General features: G+C 34.8%; 1 protein-coding gene across 4 annotated transcripts in view; it reads left to right on the forward strand.

The window, feature by feature from the left end:
- CalpA (calpain-A) overlaps positions 1-15,662 on the forward strand; it is a 97,120-nt gene that overhangs the window by 58,690 nt on the left and 22,768 nt on the right. The window lies entirely within an intron of this gene.

A 15,662-nucleotide genomic window follows, 5' to 3' on the forward strand; every position in this document is an offset into this window, starting at 1 on the left:
GTACTCCTAACCTGATCCATTTTCTCAATATTTAGGCTTCTCGCATTAAAGTGTACGACATTAAAACCCTTTTGACGACTGCATAAAATATTCATAAGTACAAGACTATTATCGCCAATGCTATTCGCATCATTACCCACCAACATTAGGACAGCACAAGTGAAAAGCAACTGTAAGAAAACAAGAAAGTAAATAAATCGAGAAAGTGCAATAACTGAGTTTAACTACCCTTACAAAGATTAATTCACTACAACTAGGACAAATACTTAAGACTAAACTAGCGAAACTGATGTAAGTCGTCTACGCAGCTTATGGCAGTTGGCGGGCTGTTCGCAGCGCTGTCACTCCTCACATACACTGCACCTCTAATTGTAAATGCTGACTTCAGCTTCCCATTTCGTCGCAATTTGACAGCTTCTTGCAGCAGAAGTCTATTCTCTTTAGAAAGGCTTTCATAAATATGAAAAAAACCCTCACAACCAAGAGGATTTAGGGGAATAGCCGACCTTGTTCTTTTCCGATGCTGACGAAAAGCTCGCAGGGTCCGGTTACGGTCGAGAGGCGAGTGAAATTTTATAATAATAGCACTATTTGGATTTGAATTTGAAGGTTTTGTGCGAAAAATATCTCTTATTTGATGAGAATGGAAGTCGATAGATTTACACAATAGGTTAAATACACGTTTTAAGTCTTCACCTGCAAGATACGGGATGCCGAAAGCAACCGCATCAGCGGAGATATCCGGCGCAGCACTCTGTTCAATGACACCAGCTAACATATTTCTCATGCATGCCATGTCCTCTTCAAATTTCATCGAATTGGCTTCCAAAACAGAGATTCGAGCAGACGATTCAGCAATCGTAGCATTAAGCACTGATATTTCTTCCTCCATTCGCTTAGAAAGCTTATTTTCCACCTATGTCAACCTATTCGCTACGCTTTGAATTAAAGGCCGCAATTGTTCAGTATGCTGTTGAACTGTCACTTCAAGTTCGGTCAGCTTGGCAAAGACCTTCTCAAGAGTGTTACTTTCATCAAGCTTAACCACCTTAGCAGTTGGAGAAACAGTGCTCAGTTTACGCTTCGGTGCAACGGAGGTGGGAGCAGCAAAAGACATCGCAATATATAAGAATTTTATTAAGTCTTACTTAAGGTACTTTTAGATTCAATAATGAACGTCTGGTCACCTTAATATAAACTGATGGACAGATGTCTTCACACACAGGTGGCGCAGTTGACCGCTTGGCAAGTGTCAGACTAGTTAGTAATGGCGCAGTTTATTTACTTGTTCTTGCACTAGTTGTTGTTGCATGCAATTCAATTTTAAATGCACTAGTTATTGTTGTTGCACTGCAAATTAATTTTAGATTCGCAATTATCAATTTCTACAAGAAATACGCCAGAGAGCAAAATAGGTCCATTAACTTCCGATCAATAGAAAGGATATAACCATATATTTAGCAATTGTATGACACTTTAAATCAATTAATTAAATTTTCAAATATACGAGCAAAAAACTTTCGACTTGCTTAGCCAGAGTTGCCAGCATTTGGTATGAGCACACCTTCACCTTAGCTTTTACGGATGATGATTCTTGCTTCGATTACATTCGGCATAATTTCTAAACGCAAATTCTGGGGGCCTACTCTGTATTGCGATGCGAAAGAAAAAATACGCGAAATCGCAAAATCGGTACTCTGTATCTTGACATTCGCATGTATATTTTGACTTTCGCATTCACATTTTGCCCATTCGCAATTTTTCTCCCTTTTCGCATTACCGGCACTCTGTAAAGCGAAAGCGAATGTCAAACAGCATTCATTTTCGCATTTCTCTTGCTACAAGTAATAGGCATTCGCATTGTTCAAATATGTAAGTATTAATTGATGATTTTATAAATTGATATCTTTATATTCATTTAAAAATATATAGGACAACTCAAAAAACAAAACAAACACAAAAGCAACAATTTGTAATCCTAGTGGACTTAAAATACATAAATAAATAACAATTAAATCGAAACCACTTTTTTATAAAGCATTTCTATTTGAAATCATGTCATTTTTTATTTGTTCTCTGATACAACTAGCAATATTTCCCATTCTACGATTTTCCACGTTTTCTGTATTTATCACGTTCACTTCTTCCAGTTCAATTTCTGAACTGGGAGGATTTCTTCATTTAAATCAATCCTTTCTTCATTTAAATCGTTCCATAATGCTACAGAATCCTTTTTTTAATTTTTTCAACAAAAATTAATCGTTTGCCGAAATTGTAATCGCCTTGTTTCTTTTGTTCTCTTTCTTTGAGTTTGGTCAGTGATGCATACTCAAGCAAAAAATTAGCGAAAAATAAAAAAGCGACATTGTTAGCGATGCGATAGCGCTACAGAGTTCCAATTACCTTTCGCATCGCAATTTATTTTCGCATCGCACTGCCTTTCGCATCGCAATACAGAGTAGGCCCCCTGGTTCCATTGCACAATTTTGGTAGGTTTAAATTCCGAAGAAGCATGACTGGTGAGCCAATTTTCAAAGTTAATATATGCGCAGGCATTCCAGGTGGTTCTAAAGGGTTTAGAAATTCAATTGGATAATTCACAATTTGATCTTCATCTGTAACTGTATCGATCGATTTATATTTCGTTACTTCACCAGGAAATTGGTTTTGAATGCGATCATTGATTTTGTTAACATGATAATTTTTGGGAGGTAAGATAGTTCGTTCGCATAGCCAAAAAAAAAAACATTTAAATTTAAAATTATTAATTCTGAAATATGAAAAACTTTCGTGTTGAGCGAAGGAACCTACAGCCAAAATTTGGTGATTGAAGTATGGGAAACACGTTTTCATAGGGAACACACATGTGAGTTAACCCCAAAATGGTTAACTCGGTTTGCTCACCTGCAATTATTGCTCGTGGTCTCGGAGGGCGCCGCCTCCACACCGTGGTTGTATTCCACAGAATTTTTCGCAGGATCTTAGCGTGGCGGTCGCTTCTCGCTACGATCCGTTTTAATGAAAAACACCTAATTAGGTTTTCAATGTTATAAGCACTTTACCCACACACAGAATTTGATTTTCATAGAAGATGTAGATAGACTAAAGCTAACACATTTTTTTAACCGCGGCAGATTACTAAACGTCCAAAAGGCATAACAGCCAAACAACAATGCAGTCAAACTTTAGGCGTAAAATAACTTAAGTTTGTACGGCACCCATAGTTCTAAAAAATCCCATTTGTAGGGAAGGTGCCACGCCCCTTTTTTCCCAATTCTACATTTTCTTGGTGGTGTTAGGGATTGACCTCATATAACTCCTTACTGAATTTCAATGTTCTGGCATGTATACCTTCAAAGTTATGCAGTACCAAAGATTCCATTTGTATGGGAGGGGCCACGCCCCTTTTATATATCGAAATTAAAACGTACGGCGCAGCACAGCCTAATTAGGGTTCAGTTAGTCGTACTTATGCATATATGAAAATATCATTTATAAAGATAAAAGCGGTTGACTATCAATAGAAATTTGACGCGGCCCAAGCTTTTATTAATTTTTCTGATCAACTCCCTAGAGTGATGAGGAGTGTGATGACTCGTACCTAGGACCTTCCTAATTATTATCTAGCTTATAGTATTATTATAACTTAATGTAAGTATTGGTTTCAATAAAACCGGTTAGCCTTAACAATTTTTTTTAAATATTTTATTTACTTAATTTCGCTTACAAAATTTGAACTTATGTGCTCAAAAGTATTTTGATGTCACTTCTACCGGATTGTATGTAATATATGTTCAATGAGCCAAAACGATCTCGATCCTTGCGCCACCTGACGATTTTTTTCATAGGTCGCTTTCTATTCATGTATGTAATATGTGTTAAAAATATGATCCAAATCGGACCACAAATACGATTTTTTTTAATATCTCGATCCTTGAGCCACCTGCTGGCGATTTTTTTCATAGGTCTCTTCTATTCATGTATGTAATATGTGTTCCAAATATAAGCCAAATCGGACCATAAATACGATTTTTTGAATATCTCGATCCTTGCGCCACCTACTGGCGATTTTTTCATAGGTCGCTTTCTATTCATGTATGTAATATGTGTGCCATATATGAGCAAATCGGACCACAAATAAGTTTTTTTGAAATATTTCGATCCACGCGCCACCTAGCGGAGTTTTTTTCTAATTATTGCCTTGTCATCGGGTTCTGAACTATATTCCAAGTTTAAAGCTTGTAGCTTATTGGGAAGTTACTTAAATTTCAATTACAAAATTCTTAAACAACGCTCGCTACACAGAGCCCAGCTAAATAAAACAGTTTAAAAATTGCAACATGGTCTGCTTGAAGCTTGATGAGATTTTCTCTTAAAATATCGACTCTTTCTACTTTTGCTCGTCGGTTACCCTTCTCGGCCATTGGTAAATATTTTTTTCGAGCAGATGTATTTGATAAGAGGTCTGATTAAATGTTTGATGTGTAAACATCTTTGCTCATGGTAATCCTGAATGTAAGGGAAAGGTGTAAATGTAAGCGCAGTTGTTGTTATTGTTGCTGTAGCGATAAGGTTTCTCCCCGAAGGCTTTGGGGAGTGGTAACGATGTGATGGTTCTTTGCCGGATACAGATCCGGTACGCTCCGGTAACACAGTACTATTAAGGTGCTAGCCCGACCATCTCGGGGACGATTTATATGGCCACATTAAACCTTCAGGCCATACCTCCCTCCCCACCCCCAAGTTCCATGATGAGCTTGGGGTTGCCAGAGCCTCGTCTGTTAGTGAAACAGGATTCGCCACGGATAGGTGAGGTTGACAATTGGGTTTGGGGAAGCTATATATTGCGCTGGTAACCTGAAAGGGTTGCGCTACACAGCCCCTTGAATCTCGTATTTTAGTCGCCTCTTACGACAGGCATACCTACCGCGAGTATATTCTGGCCCCCTAACCCGCTGGGTGCGCGTAAGCGCAGTCTTTGTTAGTGGTATGATATATAGAGGATATATGCAATGCAGGGTATTGGTATATTGTATGGAGTACTAGGGATCGTGTAAGCGTAGGCGTAGTTTTTGGTATTGGTATGCTGTATGGAGTAATAAAGAATAAGAGCGTAATTGTAATCACTGCTCTGTAGCGTAATGTGGGTATGTACGTGAGAGAGTTGATATGCAATTCACACACAGCAATTCAAGGCAAACACGTCACCTACTTATAAATTAAACTCTCTGAGCATATACACAATTTGTATCATTGTTTACTATATAGTTTGGCAGCTTAAATATAGCTTATGTTGCGAATAGAGTGGAAGGCAGTGGACTAGGTAGTCGAATGTCATATAATGAAGGAATTGATGTTCGGAGTTTTTTCAAAATTTGCCGAAACCCTGAATCACAAAAGGGAGTGTAGTTAAGTACGAAAATGAAAAAATGTAGTTAGGCTTTGCTCCTTTTTTAGCAGGAGATTTTCATTCAAGGTTCGAATCGAGCTCAAGGCCAGAACAATAATTTTTTTCTAATGATAATTATTGTTATTTTTTAATTTTTCTAAATTTGAAAAATTGAATTTTGTTCATTTTAAAAATATAATATACAAACTACCATTCATTCTATTCCTTTTTTAGGAGGAGATTTTCATTTTAAAAATGTAATATATAAACCAATGTTCCTTCTATTACTCATTTTATATATGGAGTTTCACATGCACTTTATAAAAACGTGCTTTTTATTTTTACGAACTTATTCCTCAATGAAAATAAATGAAAGACGTAATAATGTAAGCATTAATCATGTTTCTTACTTCTTAAATGTTCTTCTTAAATATTATAAATGTGTTAAAAGTAGCAGGACTAAAATAATATTGACAAATCTGATAATTCAAACTAATTTTATATAATAAAAATGATTTCCTAAATTGCTTGCATTTTATACATATGCATTATATTTTAAATTTTCTCTAACCTTTTTGTGCTGACTAAATTTTGCTTCTGCATAACTTTCTTTGGCTATATAAGATAAAAATTCCAGGGGCCGTTTTAACCATCTTCGGTGAACGCTAACAAACACTTTATTTGAAAGAAATCGTTCAGTGATTCGTCAAATAAGGGTTAATTTAAAATAACGGACGTTAAAAGTTCCCCTCTCACATGAGGAAAAAGGAAACACAACTATTTTTATAACATGAAGATATATAGAAAATTTATTGGGGATTGCACTGCGACCGTTGATCTATTGTGCCCTCATCAGATTGCGTCGCGTTCCAGAGGGATATGTTCCACCGTCTCTCCTGATCGATCACGAAATCGACATGAATACAAAATTATGTTTTTTATTTAGTTGAACGGCGATAGAAATTCTTATATTTTTCAAGAAATTCAGGAAACTTCAAGAAGAACCGTAAGTTCTTAATTATTTGTGTTTTGCTTTGACGTTGGCGGTGGGTTGCTTACAGATTGAAGCAATCAAAGCGCGTGTGTTCAAAGTCAGATGTAGACGCAACGCAAGTTTCAAAACGACTCAAAAGTCACCTTAAGCTTAGTTGCTTCACGTGTTATATATAATTATTAATTAAAAACGTTGGATCTCGTAAAAAGCTAAACTTAGGCAAGATACACACGAGACATAGCTTCGTAGACGCGTACAAAATATGGAATGCAGCTACGATTTTCTACCCCTCAAGATTTCTTATGCTGTACCTAATACACGTCTATGAAGATACGCCTCGTGTGCATCTTCCATTAGATTATTTTCAAAGAAAAAATGCTGTTTTTTAAACTTTGCTAATATTCACATAAATGTCTACTACTATGGCTGTCGCTTTCATACTACTATTTCATTATTTAAAAAGAAAATTAGTTCTGAAAAATGCAACCTTGTCACACGCGTTCTCAAACACGGTTGCTAAACCATGTTTTCATTTAGGCCCAAACGGCATCGAAAAAAAGACCAGATCTCAAAAAGGAGGACCAAATTTTAAGTTTTTTATTCGTATAAAAACAATTGGGATGTTTCAATGGTTTAATATATACAATTTTAATAAAGTAGAAACTTGTTTTAATTCAAACTGCACAAACAAAAAGAAAGTGCACCTTTAGGTATTATATGTTCACATTGCTAGGATTAATCTATGTCTTTCACCAACCAAACGTTGTGAACCTAGTTTTGCTTGATTGCAATGGAATAAAGTCCATAGCGCAGTTAGGTTTTATTAAAGAACGGTTAAAAAATTTGCTTTGTGGCAAACTCAGTAAATCGTAAATAAGACTAAGCAGTGTTGTTAATGCTATTTTTTATAGATGTTTACTTTTTCTCTAACAGTTTAAACTTCATACCAGAGCCTAGATACAGTAAGTGTGAGTTGGATCTCAGACTAAAAATCAAGCGTCTTAAAAGTTTCAACTGTGTAATAATTGAATACCGATCGAAATATCTATCCACTAAAACAAGTCTTTTTTCTGATAAGTCCGTTGTTTCATCAAAAATTAATGACAATGTGTTTGCCCGAACATTCACCACTTCCCTTTTTAATGCCTTGCCTAAATTATCTACCGGGTGAAATGTCATTGTTCTGCTACATTTTATAGATAGAGCAATTTTCGTGGTAAGAATTCCATTGCAGTAAATTGAAAATTATATGTGGATAATAGATTTGCGGAAAATTTTATTTCAGTATTTTGAATTTTTGTTTCAGTTTAAGTGAAAAAGAAATAAGCGTCCCAAAACTGTGCCGAAAAAACCAAAATTTAGAAAAAGGGACCAGTGTACCATATGGGGTTGGAAGGGACCATTTTTGTTCCAAATGGAATAAGTGGCAGCCGTGTTCTCAAATGCAAGCTTCCACATCAAAACATATACATATAAGTACTTCGACATTACGAAATACATTGTCGCGTTGTGAGACAAAATATTGTTGCATAAAACCTTTTTGACCGCCACAATACCACAGATTAAGTATAAAATTTCACAAAAATAATAAAATTTTTCGAGAATCGCACCGAATAATTGCAGTCATTGTTTACGAATTTGGATACAATGAGATTGGCAAATACGAACGTGTATGAAATGTAATGTCAAAACGTATATGCACATGGTTGTATTTCAATGCACGAAAATGCTTTAAAAACGTATGAAATTGTTAAATTAAAGTTGAAAAGAAAATGTTAAAAACTTTAATATAAATAAAAAGCTTCTTTTAATAACAACAAATACGCCCTATATATTCTATGTATACATCAATTGGTAAGGTTTATCTCACTTTAAAATTTAAGCTAAATAATCTAAAGTTTTTTTTTGAAATTGAGTCGAGATGGTAGCATGCTCCGCCTATCACACCGTATGCCCTGGGTTCGCACCCCGGGCAAAGCAACATCAAAATTTTAGAAATAAGGTTTTTGAATTAGAAGAAATTTGTTCCAAGCGGGGTCGCTCCTCGGCAGTGTTTGGCAAGCGCGCCGGGTGTATTTCTGCCATGAAAAGCTCTCAGTGAAAATTCATCTGCCTTGCAGATGCCGTTCGGAGTCGGCATAAAACATGTAGATCCCGTCCGGCCAATTTGTAGGGAAAATCAAGAGGAGCACGACGCAAATTGGAAGAGAAGCTCGGCCTTAGATCTCTTCGGAGGTTATCGCGCCTTACATTTATTTTTTTATTTATGATGATTGGGTGATGCAAAGTCCGTGTTAAGCTGACTTCGAAAACGCCTGTTTTTTTTAAATAACTTTTTAACAGTTAGAAAGAGTTAAATTTCGAAATTAGTTTCTTAGTTTCTGACACCACTTTCGACCATATCCGACCAATTTTCGACATGAACAATAAATGGCCTAAACAGTCTTAAACGAGTAGAAAATATAGTAACGCGCCGGCGTACAACATAGAAGTCTCCGGGAAGAATATTTAAAAGGAGAATAAGTTTTAGTTATAAATATATATAAATCTATATATTGAACAGTTTTTAAATAAAAAAGTGATTATTTAAAAAGGTGAAGCGTCTGACTTAATTAAGAGTTTCCATACATGGGTGTGTGGCGTAGAAGACCACAACGGAATTAAATTCCACAAAAATGGCCACAATCTGGAGGCGGCGTCCTCCCAGAACCATACCAAGGTGATAGAGGGTAAGTTTTCGGCTCGACAGCAAAGCTGTACCTTATATGGCGACCGTGAGGCTGGAGCCTCGTTCACTTCAATTTTGACATCGTGGCGTACCGGACATTTTTTTGGACAGCAGCGGTGAGTAGAGTGGAGAAAAGTGGAAAAGTGTTGGTCAGTGAAACTAAATTATTAAAACAAAATTAAAACAAAGTTAATAAATTTATAATACAAAAACTTTAATGCTACGGAGATAACAAAAAATTGTCTACAATTATAATATAAAACACTAACAGCCCAATTCTAAACGAAAATTCCGTGCGAGTTTTCTCCCTTCTCCCATTCCTCGTATTCTAAATAAAAATTCCTTGTGAGTTTTTTCACTTCTCCCTTTCCTCCTATTCTGAACAATGTTCGAAAAAGCGGAAACCGGTTATAGGAGAAAATATGAAGTATTATGAATATGAGGGAGAGCGAGATTTCTCTGCCATTTCATAAGAGTTTTTTCACTTGTTAAATTAAAGGGAATGCATCAAAATAGTTAATGGAAATTGGTTATTTTAAGAAAGAACACCTATTTGTACAAATTTGTGCTAAAAGATGTATTTATATTCTACCAGAATATTCTCACTGTTAATACAACAACAACCACAACCACAATATTCTTTATTTTAAGTCGAAAAGTATATCATAAGCAACGGTAGAGCTCTTGGTATACAAATTTGATGCAGCCATCCAGAAATTGCGGAACGATTTTTTAATAAGGCTTAAATAGATTTTGGCATATGATGAAGGACGAATTCAACTCAACTTGGCCGCCAGAAAATTGCTTTGCTGAATGAAAGCAGGCAACTCCGGCAGATTTGTGTTATGCGGCCGTCTTCTTCTTATGTTCCGCTGTTGATGTTGCTGTGGCACCAATTCATTACTCATTTCAGTGAATACCACATGAAATGCAATAAATACTGTGCAATGTTTATATTTTATTTCTTAATTTCCACAAATTTGCAACAATAATTAAACTTTTCAATTTTTTAAACAAAATAAGAAATGTGCAACGAAATTTCAATTGACAAAACAGCTGACTTCGAAAATTCGAAATTCCCATTCCCCAATTATTGTTCTCCCTAGGAGAACAGAATTGGAGTAATTTTTCCGCGGGAATAAAAAAATCCGCGAGAACAAAATTCCGCGAGAATATTTAGAATTGGTCTGTAAATCTAACAGAAATAATAAAAGAGAAAACAATCTACAATATAAATCCTAATGCTACGGAACTAATGGAAAATTTTACAATTATAATTCCACAAAACTAAATTTAACAGAGATAATAGAAGAAAACTGAGTACATAATGCAAAGAACTTAATCCTGCGGATATAATCGCAAATTTTACAAAACTAAAGTACGAAATTTAAGTACGGAAGAGAAAAATCAATTAAAAACGAAATTTGTTTACGATTAAATGCATAATTTATCAAAAGAGTAAAACCATAATATAAAACAATTTTAATCGACACAGAAATAAAACAAAATTTTCGAAATAATAAACTCAAATAAAACAAACAGAGATAATACAAACTAAGAAAAGCGGAATTATAAAGAACATCGTTTTTCAAAAGATAATTTTAAAATACCTAATTCGCCTAAGTAAGAGAAAAACTGTACCAACCACATTTAATAACGGCATAACATCCGCCATATTGCTCCACCTACTCACATAACGGAACGCGAAAAACCACTCCACCAATACAACGCCATTTTTACCGCAATCAGTAGCAGCAACAACACCAGCAGCGATTCAGGTCTGCCAGCGCAGCAGCAGCAGTGACGGAAACTAGCAGCAGCGACAATTAAGTATATATGTATGTATTTAAAATAATTCTTGCTTACGGGTCTTTTTCTTCAAACATATATACTTATATAAAACATTTTAATTACCATTAAATGCAATGCATTCGCTTTTCATATAATTAACTTGGATTGTTTCAATAGCATATAAATTTTGGATTTTGATATTATGGTGGTTTTCGATAAAACCAATTAATTTTTTTGATACATACGGTGGTTTTCGATAAAACCAATTAATTTTTTTGATACATACGGTGGTTTCCGAAAAAACCCAATTAATTTTTCGGTACATGCGGTGGTTCCGTTAAAAACCAAGTATTTTTTTTTGTTTTACAATATGCGGTGGTTCCGTTAAAAACCAATTTTTTTTAATACTTGCGGTGGTTCCGTGAAAAACCAAAGTGAGATTTTTTTGAATAAAGCGGTGCGTCCGTGATTACATTTTGAGACTTTTAACAATTAATACGTACATACTTTTGAGCCATTTTAAAATCATTAATTTTTATAGATTTTTTTTCCTACAAATATACTGCAGTTTCAATTAATTCTTCTAATAAATTGTTAAATATTTCTTTAATCTTTCCTTCGCTCTTTTTCCTCAACAATTTAACTTCAAATATAAATTCAACATTCAAACAAGTGCTTTAGTAATTTCATATGTACAACCTTAGAAGTGGTAGACAAGTGCAAAAAACTTCAGATTCAGAATCCGATTCAGATAAATCAGGCTCAAGCTACGAAAGCTTAGCTTCATCATCGACCGAAAAAGTCACAATTCTTCCATTAAAAATTCAACTTCTAATTTAGTTTCAAATCTTAACGATTCAAATAGTGAAATATTAACTTCAACTTCTCCTACTTTAAAATCACATCTTAACGATCCAATTAGTACAAACGTTGCCTCACCTTCTAATTCAGCTCCAGATCTTAACGATCAAGTCATGGCAACACCAGAGGATAAAAGAATTTTTATTAACACATGTGCTAATTCTATTAGAGAAAACTAAAGTGGTGATCCACTAGCACTTGATTCTTTCATAGACAAAATTGCATTACTCGAACAATTCGCTACTGCAGATTTGACCGATACTTTTATAGCGTTCTTAAAATCAAAATTAGAGGGTAAAGCTCGTGAAGCAATACCAACACAAGTAACTTCAGTTAATGAAATTAAAACAGCTCTACGTAATAGGATCAAACCAGACAACTCGAAAGTTGTAGCAGGGAGAATTGCAGCGTTGCATGTTAACGGTAACAATTATACAGATTTTGCCAAAAAAAGTTGAAGATTTAGCTGACTCACTTGAGCGGTCCCTTATTATTGAAGGGATCACTCAAACAAAAGCTCATGAAATGGCAGTCGAAGAAACTGTTAACGTGTGTCGTCTAAATGCAAAATCAAATTTAATAAAAACCATTTTTGCCTCAACGGCATTTACAGATCCGAAAGACGTGGTAGCAAAATTAATTGTAGAACAAAACAATGAAGTAACTGAACGTCAGGTTTAAGCTTTTCGATCACGTGGTAACAACACATTCAGAAATTCACGTGGTAGTTATCGAGGTTTTTACCCAAACCGCGGCTATGCTGGTTATAGAAATAATAGTTCATTTTCCTATAATAGTAACTATAACGGTAACAATAATCAGAGATATCGCTATGATAACAGAAATAGATACCAAAATAACAACAATAATAATATACGTCCAAATTCCAATTCAAATACAAACAGCGGTAACAATAGAGGTAACAATTCGAGATCAGCCAATGATAGAGGTCGAAACGCAAACGTTCGCGTTTTAAACGCCAGCGCCCCTCAGGAGCGAACACTGAGGGAGGACGAATTAAGCGAGTAAACGAACTTTCCTCACCAATAGCCATCTATTGTTTAAATTTAAATTACTCAGATTTTATAGAATTACAACTAAACGAGTCACAAAAACTTTGTTCTTTCCTAGTAGACACTCAAGGGGACATTTCCTTAATAAAAATATCATGTCTAGACAGAAATATTTCCTTAAATACGAACGACATTAACATTACCGGTGTCACTTCTAATTCAGTTTCTACTTTAGGTAAAATTACAGCAAATTTTAATTTTTCTAATTTTTCTATTAAACATACTTTACATGTAGTAAATGAAGACTTTAATATTCCATCCGATGGCATACTGGATAAAGATTTTCTGAAAATTAACAAATGCATTATTAATTATGAAAGAAATAGTATTTCCTTTTGGGTAGGTAATGAAAAAGTAGCGATACCAATCCTGCACGGAACAGAAAGCGACAGTTGTATCATTCCACCAAGATGTGAAATATTCAGACTTTTTGATTTAGGAGATTCACCCGAGCCACTTTTCGTGGACTCGCAGGAAATTGAAAAAGGTGTTTTCACAGCTAGGTGCGTTGTTAATTCCAGTAACCCAATAATCAAAGTCATTAACACCACGGATGATGTAAAGTATGTAAAAAGAAAAAGTATTCGGACAGAGACTTTCAAATTATAATGTTTATACAATTAACAAGACAGAAACAGAAGACAAACGTACGAAAAAACTGACTTCAATTTTAAAAAATCAAATACCTCAACATGCTCATAGTAAACTAATTGACCTTAGCATAGATTATGCCGACATTTTCGCTCTTGACACGGACAAAATGACTTTAAACAACTTTTACGAGCAAAAATTAAGACTGACAGACAACGAACCGGTATATGTTAAAAACTATAGATTGCCATACTCTCAACGCGAAGAAATAAATCGCCAAGTAAATAAATTATTAGACAATAATTTGATTGAACCCAGTTATTCGAATTACAATAGTCCTTTGATTGTAGTCCCAAAGAAAGATACAAATGGTCAAAAAGCTTATCGTATGTGCGTAGATTTTCGCGCAGTAAACAAAAAACTCATTGCTGATAAATTCCCACTAGCTAGAGTTGACGATATTTTAGACAATCTCGGTAGAGCAAAATATTTTTCCACATTAGATCTTTTTTCAGGATTTCATCAAATCCCCTTGCATCCTGACTCTCGTCACATTACGTCTTTCAGCACTGACCGTGGCGCATTTAGATGGAAAGTGCTTCCATTCGGCTTAAATATATCACCAAATTCATTCTCACGAATGATGACCATAGCTTTTTCGGGTATACCACCCAATGTCGCATTTTTGTACGTCGACGATATTATCGTCATAGGGTGTAGTGAAGCACACCACATTAAAAATCTTTCAAAAGTTTTCGATACTTGTAGGTCTTTTAATCTCAAACTTAACCCAAATAAATGCAACTTTTTACGACCAGAAGTTACATTTTTAGGTCACAAATGTTCAGCCAAAGGTTTGTTGCCAGACGACTCTAAAATAAACGCAGTTAAAAAGTATACGAAACCGACTGACAAAGACGCGGTACGACGATTCGTCGCGTTTGCAAATTATTACAGACGGTTTATACCTAATTTTGCGTCTCTGGCAGCGCCTCTAAATCGATTAAGCAGGAAAAGAGTTGAATTTGTATGGGATGTTGAGTGCGAAAGAGCATTTTTATCTTTGAAAGCAGCGTTACTTTCACCAAAATTACTTCAATATCCAGATTTTACTAAACAATTCATTATTACCGTTGATGCTTCCACAACTGGATGTGGCGCTATTAGTCAAGAACAGCAAGGTAGTGATTTACCAATTTGTTTCGCTTCTAAGGCATTTAATAAAGCCGAGCAGAAAAAACCCATTATAGAATTAGAGCTTTTAGCTATTTACTTTGCAATCAAGCAATTTCGTCCATATGTGTATGGTACCCATTTCATTGTAAAATCAGACGATATACCTCTAGTATACTTATTCAACATGAAAGACCCATCTTCAAAACTTTCAAGAATAAGACTGGAACTATCTGAATATAACTTTACTATTGTATACATAAAAGGTAAATGAAACGTTTGTGCTGATGCACTATCGCGTATAGCAATCGATGAGATTAAAGAAACTAATAAACAAATTTTGGCAGTACAGACAAGAGCCATGACAAACAAGGAAAACGACAAAAATTTACATAGGAAAACAGACAAAAACGACGAAAAACAAATTACTTTACATGTCTACGACAAATTTTCATTTAATTTTTCGAAAAAAGTCCCACGAATAAGATCCGCAATTACGTACGATAAAAATAATAAAACAACAAATTTAAGAATTTTTGCGCATACTAAACATAAGAAACTCGAGTTACTTAGTTTTGAGCTTGTTAACGAAATAATGACTTTAGAGAAATTACTTTCGAGGCTTGAATCAGAAGCCGGCAAACGCAAGATTAAGCAGATTGAATGGCCTAAAAACGAACATTACACTATTACAAATTTCAAAACTATTGGAAATAAAATTTTAAAATCATTAGAAATTATATTAACAGATCCAGTGGAGACAGTAACAGATGAAGATACAAAATTAAAACTTATGAAAATTTACCATAATGATCCCATTTCTGGTGGACATTGCGGAATGAAAAGACTATACGCAAAATTGCGAACAAAATTTTATTGGAAGAACATGACTCGTGATATATCGAAATATATCAAAAATTGTAAAGATTGTCTCTTAAACAAGGTTAAACCTAAAACAAAAGAAAAACTTGTTTTAACACCAACTCCTTGTAAACCATTCGATATATTAGTAATTGACACAATAGGACCCCTACCTGAGTCCAAATATGGTAACAAGTTCGC

Source organism: Eurosta solidaginis, chromosome 3 (assembly GCF_040869045.1).
Source record: "Eurosta solidaginis isolate ZX-2024a chromosome 3, ASM4086904v1, whole genome shotgun sequence".
In the NCBI taxonomy this organism is placed as follows: Eukaryota; Metazoa; Arthropoda; class Insecta; order Diptera; family Tephritidae; genus Eurosta; species Eurosta solidaginis.